Genomic DNA, 9,893 nt, shown 5'->3' with positions numbered 1-9,893 from the left:
TGCCAACAGTGGAGGTGAACATTCTATAATTTTGCTCTAGTCTTATGTCATTTTCAATAACCTTTCCTCTGTTTACATCTATATTCAAAACTGATGTTTGATTCTGCTTTGCCCTCTGAGCTCCACTAACCGTAGGAAACACTTAGTAAACATGTGCCTTATGTCAGCCATGAATCACTGGTGGGGTTGAGCTTATTTCACTTTATAACAACTCTACGCAATAAATAATATTACCAACCTCATTTCACATATGAAGGAACTGGGGCATAACAATGTGATAATACATAGGATTCCTGTAAAACAGAGGTGATACAACGAGATAGAGCACGAGCCTATGGAAGGACAGAAATACTATCTTTTGTCCTAAGAGTTAATGGGTTTACAATCATTTGTTATTTTCTACATTAATGGTTCTTTGGGGGTCTTATTTATAAAAAGTATAAAACTAGCCAGAGGTCATAGCCTTTGAAAATTGGCACAAGCTGTTAGTACGTTTTGCTTCTGAAATACAAATTACCAAGGGATTCTGGGAATCTCCTCGTGATCAGTCTATTTCCTACAATCCAACTAAACCTTTCTTTTTCCAATCTTTTTCTCTTGTGGTTAGAGGTCTCCCTCAAACTTGATTTAGTATGTTTTTACATCTCCTTCAGACCTCAGAATTTTCTCCATGGGATCCCCTATCCCTCTTCTCTTTTCTTACATACCTTTCCCTTCACTCTCCCATTCCTTCTAGCTACATACTTGTTTGCTCAAAAAACTCATCTACTCCGTGGATGCTCTTCCCCTTTGAAAAAGAATCTAAGTGTATCTTCCTGGGTCCCTTAAAATACTTTCATATCTATGATGCATTTTGAGCTATTTTGTGTAAACAAAATTTTGTCATGGGTGTAAGTTCATTTTCTGTATGTGGACATCCAGTTGTTCTAGCACTGTTTGTTAAAAACACTATCTTTTCTCCACCAAATCACCTTTTTCTTTTCGTTCCATTGATCTTTGTGTATATGCTTTTCACCAATACCAGACCATCCACTGATAGCACACTATCTTGATTACTGTAACTTTATAGCAATTCTAAATTAATATTAATTAATTCTAACAATATGTAATTAATTCTAAATTAATAGTAATATTAGTCCTGCAACATGTGGGGTTTTTTTTAATTATTTTGGCTATTCTAGTCGCTTTGCCTTTTCATATCAGTTTGAGAATCACCTTGTTGATATCTAAAAAAATAAAAATTGCTAGGATTGACACCTTAACACTACTGCGTCTTCTAGTTATGAATGGTGTATATTCTCCATTTGCTGAGATCTTCTCGATTCCTTTCATTATTGTTTTATAATTTTCTGCATACAGATCTTGAACATATTTCATTAAATTTATATGCAAAAAAGTTTTATTATAATTTTAAAATTTTTAGATTTTATTTTTCTATTGTTGGCAATCAATTATGCATGTTGACAGTGTATCCTATGAACTTGCTAACTCACTTATTAGTTTCACGAGATACTTGTAGATTCCTTGAGATTTTAACATGGGCACTTGTGTTGCATAGAAATAAAGACAGTTTTACTTGTTTTTTTACTTTGTATGACTTTTTTTTTTTGGTCTAATAAATCAGCTAGAACTTTCAGAACAATGTTGAGTAGTCGGTGGTGAAAAAGGACATTTTTGCCTTGTTCTAGATCACAGAGGAGAATAAGTTAGTCTCTTACCATTAAATATTGTATTAGCTCTTGGTTATCCCTAGATATTTTTTATTTGGCTAATGAAGTTCATTTTGTTCCTAGATTGTCAAGGATTTTAATCACAACAAGATGTTGAATTCAGTTGAAAGCTTTTTCTACATCTCCTGATATGATATTATGATTCTCTTAATTTGGTCTATTAATATGATGAATTACATTGATTGTTTTTTTTAATTGTCAAACAAGGCTTTTATTGCTCGGATGAACCCCCTAGACTGTGGTGTATTGGTTTTTATTGCAGGATCTGATTTACTAATGTTTTGTTAAAATTTTTCATGTCTGTGTTCAAGAGAAATAATGGTCTTTCATTCTCATTTCTTGTATTCTTTTTCATAAATAGAATCCTGTTGTTATCAAAAATATATTATACATTATATTTGTATTTTTTATTGAAAAAGTTTTTTTTCAATATATGAAATTTATTGTCAAATTGGTTTCCATACAACACCCAGTGCTCATCCCAAAAGGTGCCCTCCTCAATACCCATCACCCACCCCCCCCTCCCTCCCACCCCCCATCAACCCTCAGTTTGTTCTCAGTTTTTAAGAGTCTCTTATGCTTTGGCTCTCTCCCACTCTAACCTCTTTTTTTTTTCTTTTTTCTTTTTCTTTTTTACTTTTTCTTTCCTTCCCTTCCCCCATGGAAAAAGTTTAATGCTGAGTGCTGCTTTCCTATTAACCTACTACCTCAAGGCATCATGACACAGTGGAAAGAGTGGAAATGAGCAAGATAGGCAGGTGGATCTGGGTGAAAGCTGAGCTCTGCAACAAACTGTGGGTGATCTTAAGGAAGTCATTTTACTTCTTCAGAGCTCAGCTTTCAACTTTGTAAAGTGGAAATAATTACATCTACCTTTTAAAGTTACCATTAGGATACAACAAGAAATAGGAATCTCATGCATTACACAGCATGTTCCCCTAAAGCAAACCACCAATCACTATTAAGCTACCCATAGTAGGTGTTACCCGATATTATTTTCTTTATTTATTAAAGAAATGACCATTCATTAAGCATTCTGTAATGGTATACTTTGTTCTTTCTTTTATTATGCAACGTTTCAAGGTAGTATAGTATCACACTTAAGAATTTCAGCAACCTTGGGGCACCTGGGTGGCTCACTCAGTTAAGCATCAGACTCTTTGATTTTTGGCTCAGGTCATGATCTCACAGTTTGTGAGTTGGGGCCCTTGTCAGGCTCTGTGCTAACAGTGTGGAGCCTGCTTGGGATTTTCTCTCTCCCTCTCTCTCTGCCCTTCCCCCCACCCCCACCAAAATAAATAAATAAGCAAACTTAAAAAACAAAGAGTTCCAGCGAACTAATGATGAGACTTGAGTTTGAATCTTAGCTCCACTGCGTGCTGGTGAGTCTATTTGGACTGAATACCCAGCTTCCCAAACTCAGTCTCCTTACCTTTACAAAAGAGATGAGAAATTCATGTAAATTGCCTCACAAAGTACTTCAAAAATATAAGCAATTACATTTACATTTACCTATCAAGAATCCCATATGACATCTTTTTTTTTTCTGAATTCCTTTGGTTGTAAATATGCCGAATCTCCATCAGTTTATACAAAGGCAACGTCAACACAGAAACACCTGCAGACATCTGCTTTCTGCCTCTTACACTTAACCTTCCCAGCCAAATAAGCCACAATAATATTTATTTATATATAATTATTATTTATTATTTTATTATATTAATATATATTATATATATTTATATATATATAAATATTTATTTATTCACAAGAATAAACCTTCATTGTAGGACATGTGAGCCCTCTAAGTCATGCCAGGAAGCTAAAGAAGACATCTGGTTTCAGCAAGGTGCACAGCCATGTCTGAGCTAGTGGCTCTCCACCCTGGGCAAGGTCTGCAAATAGCTCTGTTAGTGAAGCTGTAAGATTCTTGCCCATCCCCAGTGAGAATCCCAGTGTAACAGAAATGCCGAAGTAAGCACCATTTGGAAACACTCCTTTGCATCCAGTCAGCCTTTTGCCTGGATTAGCCTCCAACTCAACTACATTTTGAGGAGCCACGTAAGTAAGTTCACAGGAAAGCCGGGCCAGACAGAAAGAACATGATAGAATCAATATTCTTGCAAGGAAGGGTCCCCACTTTGTTACGTCCCTGAAAGACAAGCTTACCTTGTGGTTAACTCAGTATCATTTACAACTTCAGGCTTCAAAATGGGCATGAGAATGTGAGGAGGTAAAAGGGACTTGATCAGCTTGATCAGTACGAACAGGAGGACACAATGCCTAGGCAGCCATTTCCGGGGAGAAAAAGAGTCCCCAGGAAACCAGGGTTCTCCTCATGCCTCCACCAGACAAAGAAGATGCAAACCTAATTTCAGCCCTGAGTCATGCCCCCAGCCCTGACAGTGTGCAAGCCATTTCCAGATTCTGAGATGGAATATGCAAATGGGGATGGAGAGTCAATAAGAAAACAAAAAATGATTTTCTCACCAAAGGTCAAGAAGGATGAGGGCTTTTTGCCTCCTCTGTTCTTCGCTGGTTCTTCTTCCTCTTTCCTCTCACCAATTCTCTCATTATCGTCTATCCCTGAGTTCCAACTCAAGAGAGGGGCCAAATCCAGAAATGGATTCTGTCAGGCAGAGAGCATACCTGTTACCTCGCTGGTCTCTCAGCCGCCTCATTTCTCTCCCCACCCGCCCATCCCTTTGGGCTCCTGGTTTAGCCACCACACAGCCTCCACTGTGGCACTTCTCAGCTCAAATGCAGGGAACAGCCTCCCCCTGCCCTCCTAAAACCAGTCATAGTAACATTACTGCACGTGTGCTCAGGGACTGCACAAGGACTTTTCCTTTATTATGCCCAATGCTTCCAAAGACTCTGGGAGGATATTATTATTCTTATTATTGTTATTATCCCCAACGTCATGCAAAATGCACATTAGGTCACATCTGGATTTTCAGCTTTTTTCCCCAGCATTGTTCCTTAACCCCCAACCAAACTGACCTTCTCAACTGTTGCCCATTCAAGCCTGGTAGTTCTTTACCTTTGGTTCTTGCTTGTGGTTTCCTTCCAGTGAGCATGCTCTCTTATTTCAGACCTATCCTTTTTTAAAGCTGATCTCAAACACACCTCCTGCATGAGGACTTCTCATTCCTCTTGGCCAAAAGAGCACGTTCTCTTAATTATCACAGATACTCTTGTACCACCTTTTAGGACCTCCTTTTGATCTTTTGCATCTCTCTCTCTTTCTCCTCTGCTAGACTGCCCATATTTTCAAGAGACTGAATATCATGGCACTGATGTCTGTGTTTGGCATTAGGCACACAACACGCATTTGCTCAAAGAGTGTCACATGGATAAATGCCAACCTTGAGGAGAAAACCTAATCTCTGTAGTGTCTTAGACATCTGCTTCTCTCATTGATTAGCTTCCTTTTCCTAATTTACCTTTTCACTCACGTAAAAACCAACATCAAAGTAAGCCCCCTATAGTATTATATCATTTTTCAAAATACATCAAATGATGACTATTTTTTTAAATTTTTTAATGTTTATTTATTTTTGAGAGAGATAGTCAGAGACAGAGACAGAGTGCAAGCAGGGGAGGAGCAGAGAGAGAGGGAGACACAGCAGAGAATCCGAAACAGGCTGCAGGCTCCCAGCTGTCAGCACAGACCCTGATGCGGGGCTCAAACTCACACACCATGAGATCATGACCTGAGTTGAAGTCAGTTGCTCAACCAACTGAGCCACCCAGGTGCCCCTAAATGATGACTATTTAATCAAGGTTCTGGTTGGCTCCACAGTAAATGGACCCTGACAAGAAATTAAGGGAGAAATCTATACAGAAAACTTTCTGTGCCTATACAGGTTTTCCAAGATTATCCACATTTTCATCTAGATGAGTTTGCACATTAGGAGAAATACGTTAGTATTTTGCTTCATCCTTTTTCCCTATCCCTTTCCAAAAGTGGTGACAATAGCCACAAGAAAGAGGTGAAAATGTGGAGATGTAGAAAATAAAAGGATTTGTGAGTTGATCTGATTTATTACTGCTACATTTCTATAGCAGTAACCATCTGAATATAAAAAGAAAACCAGGGCACCTGGGTGTCTCAGTGAGGTAAACGTTCAACTCTTGATTTCAGCTCAGGTCGTGATCTCATAATTTGGGGCAGGGAGCCCCACATCAGGCTCTGTGTTGACAAAACAAACTCTGCTTGGGATTCTCCCCCTCCCCCATTCTCTCTCTCTCTCCCCCAAAACGGATAGATAGATAGATAGATAGATAATTTAAAACAGGAAACCAGTTCCCCAAATATTTCTTATATTAAGAAGTTTGATATTAAGTGAAATGTCCCCTTGGATTTATCTTTTTTTAAAAATTTTATTGTAATTATTTGGAGTTGATATGTAGAATTTAAAACCTGACCAATCTTGCCAAGGTTGTAAGAGAAACCTACTACCAAGTATAAGCAAGGATAGTATTCAAACATTAGTCTTACCAATTTTATTAAATGTCTTTATTTCCTAGATGCCAAATCTTAAAAAGAGCTCGGGAAACAGAATTAACTTGCTCTCTTCCATAACTTTTGTGAATGTTGGGCTAATTGCTAAACTCTCCAAGCCTCATTTTCTGCATTATAGAATTAGGTAATATCATATAACTCAGAAATACAATGAGGAATTCAAGAAATAGTATGAAATACCCCAGTGTCATACGTGGTTCATAACCACATGTGTTAGTTTCCTTCTTATTTGTTTTTTTTTTATTTTTTGAGCGAGAGTCTCTAAAATTGTCACAAGCACATACATAATTAATTGAAAAAAAGAAAAGGGTTTTGTTCTTGAAATGATGGTCATGAAAATATCGTAAGACAATTTATTGGAAGTATGGATGAGATTGGGGAGGAACACAATAGGAAGAGGAAGTCCTCCAAGTTATATTTAAATACACCACATTTCAGTTTATATTGGTATTTGCATATAGTGCCCCTTCCAACATCATCTTGATAAGCAAGACCTTAAAGAAAGGCTTTTCTTGAAATTTTGGTCAAGAACACATTTCAAATTTAAAAAAAAAAGATATCTTCATTGAAAGAAATAACATTTATTATTTTTTTAATGTTTATTTCTGACAGAGAGAGACAGAGACAGAGACAAGCGGGGGAAGGGCAGAGAGGGAGGGAGACACAGAATCCGAAGCAGGCTCCAGGCTCTGAGCTGTCAGCACAGAGCCCGACGGGGGGCTCGAACCCATGAACCACGAGATCATGACCTGAGCCGAAGTCGGATGCTCAATCAGCTGAGTCACTCAACCACCCCAACATTTCAAAGTGATCATTGACTTTGCCAGGACTGAAAAGAATTAGGGATCAATCAGTTACTGACTATATGCTACGTCCTTTTTAAAATCACATCTTCTTCCCATTTCTGCTTCTCTGCTCTATTCCGCGAATGTGCAGCTTAAGGGGCTACAATCATGATCTGGTCCTACATCAAATGCCAGGTGATACCCATACACAGCCACCCAAGATCTGAGATGCTTACGTTAAAAAGTTGATTTGTGAATATAGAACGATGAAGTTTATCTCTCTCCTTTCACTTACAAATGTATATCCAGAGGCTCTGAGGGCTCTCAGGTTGCCGTTCAGAAATTGGAGAAAGAAAAACAGAAACAGGGATATGTGAGATATTTTCAAATATGAAAGAATATTCACTTCTGTTCATTTGTATTGATCAAGTCCTACATATCACAAATATGCTTGAAATTTCCGGCATATTATTTAAATCTGTATTTCCTGTTCCTCCTTTAAAGCTGCTATATGTGAGAAGGTATGCAGAGAGGCAGAAGATGTTGGATTTACAAATAATACATTTATAAAAATATGTGTAACAAATACGTGATATATAAACATATGCATCAAAAGGACATTCTTTATAAGATTGGGAGTGGCATGTGAGGTCACATGAATCTTCATGAACCTCCAAGAACAGTCAAATCCTATAAGTTGAGCGATATACGATGCAAAACAGGACCCCAGTATTTATTAAATGTATTTAAAATATAAATAAAGAAGGAAATAATAGTATGGGGCCACATAACTTAATTTATTATAATCACTGAATTGGCAAAATCAATCAGAATCATGTCAAATCTAGCAGGGGGTTATATTTGAAGAGTGCTAGGGGTTCCCCGGGTGGCTCAGTGGGTTAAGCATCTGACGTCAGCTCAGGTCATGCTGTCACAGTCTGTGAGTTGGAGCCTCGTGTCCAGCTCTGTGCTGACAGCTCAGAGCCTGGAGCCTGCTTTGGTTTGTGTTTCCCTCTTTCTCTGCCCCTTCTCTCCCTCTCCCTCTCTCTCTCTCTCAAAGTAAATAAACATTGAGGAGTGCTGAGAAAGGTATCACACTAGTAAGATAATTTGGGACTCATAATGCCCATTGAAGTGGTCATTAAAAATTAAAAACAAAATACTGTAGTGACATGGAAAAAAAACACCCACAAAATGTACCTGATGAGGAATATTTATTTTTGCTGAAAATATCCCACAATCACACACGGTATCATGAATTATTTTGCTTAAAATATTCCATAACGTCTCCTAGCACACCGTAAATCAATTTCTTTATTTTTTCGCAGACAAATCTTTTCACACTTCCCCTTCTCACTCATGATCATGCAGCTGAATAATGTTAAATTTTTCTGCTCCAGTTGACAGGGGATCCTGTTAGGAGGAAAACAGTGTTTGTCATTTTCTTGCTTCTCTATTTGGGGATGTTGCTGGGTAACGTTCTGATCATTACCACTGTCAAGGCCCCCCGGGGAACTCAGGAGTCCCGTGTGTATCTTCCTAGCCCACCGATCCTTATCTGACACCTGCTTCTGTACTTCCGTAGCCCCTAGAATGATTGTGGATGCCCTTTAAAAAAGACCACTATCTCTTTCAGTGAGTGCGTGATACAGGTCTTCTCGTTCCATTTCTTTGGCTGCCTGGAGATCTTCATTCTAATCCTCATGGCCGCTGACTGCTATGTGGCCATCTGTAAGCCCCTGCACTACACAACCATCATGAGTTGACGGGTCTGTGCTGTGCTGGTGGCTATGGCCTGGGTGGGGTCCTGTGTACATTCCTTAGCTCAGGTTTTTCTGGCCTTGAGTTTACCCTTCTGTGGTCCCAATGTGATCAATCACTATTTTTGTGACTTGCAGCCATTGTTGCGACTCGCCTGTACAGACACTTACGTAATCAATCTACTCTTGGGGTCCAATAGCAGGGCCGTTTGTACCCTGAGTTTTGTCATGCTGATGTGCTCCTATGTTAATATCTTGTATTCTCTGAGAAACCACAGTGCTGAAGGGAGGAGAAAAGCCCTCTCCACCTGTGTCTCCCACATCATTGTGGTCATCTTGTTCTTCGGTCCTTGCATATTTATATACACACGCCCTGCAACCACCTTCCCCATGGATAAGATGATAGCTGTGATTGGAGCGCCTGGGTGGCTCAGTCAGTTAAGGGTCCGACCTCAGCTCAGGTCATGATCTTGCGGCTCATGAGTTCAAGCCCCAGGGTCCGGCCCCATAGTCAGGCCCCACCGTAGGGCTTCGACCAGCAGCATCCGGCTGACACCGGCTCTGTGCCGACAACAAGGAGCCTGGACCCTGTTTCAGATTCTGGGTCTCACTCTCTGTCTCTGCCCCTCCCCCACTCGCGCTCTGTCACTCTCTCAAAAATAAACTTAAAAAAAAAAGATGATAGCTGTGTTTTATACAAATGGGAAATGTTTGCTCAACCCTCTGATTTATATGCTGAAGAATGCAGCAGTGAAAAGTACCATGGGAAATTATGGCACAAGAAGTCGATCTCAGATGGCTAAACATGAATGGAAGCTTCAAGTATTTCTTCATAGTTTGGGCATACCTAGAAGCCTATAAAGAATATAATATTTTTTCATGTTTATTTATTTATTTTTGAGAGAGAGTGAGCACAAGCATGAGAGGGGCAGAGAGAGAGAAAGAAGGAGACACAGAATGTGAAGCAGGCTCCAGGCTCTGAGGTGTCAGCACAGAGCCCCACACAGGGCTCAAACCCATGAACCGTGAAATCATGACCTGAGCCGAAGTCGGACGCTTAACCGACTGAGCCACCCGGATGCCCCAAGTA

General features: G+C 39.4%; 1 pseudogene; it reads left to right on the top strand.

Annotated features, from left to right (window-relative positions):
• Positions 1-8,431: 8,431 nt before the first annotated feature.
• LOC125146548 (olfactory receptor 4C16-like) lies at positions 8,432-9,606 on the top strand (annotated as a pseudogene).
• The last annotated feature ends 287 nt before the right edge of the window (positions 9,607-9,893 follow it).

This window comes from Prionailurus viverrinus, chromosome D1 (genome assembly GCF_022837055.1).
Source record: "Prionailurus viverrinus isolate Anna chromosome D1, UM_Priviv_1.0, whole genome shotgun sequence".
Taxonomy (NCBI): domain Eukaryota; kingdom Metazoa; phylum Chordata; class Mammalia; order Carnivora; family Felidae; genus Prionailurus; species Prionailurus viverrinus.
Note: the sequence above shows the minus strand (reverse complement) of the source record. Positions and strands in the feature narration are given on the sequence as shown.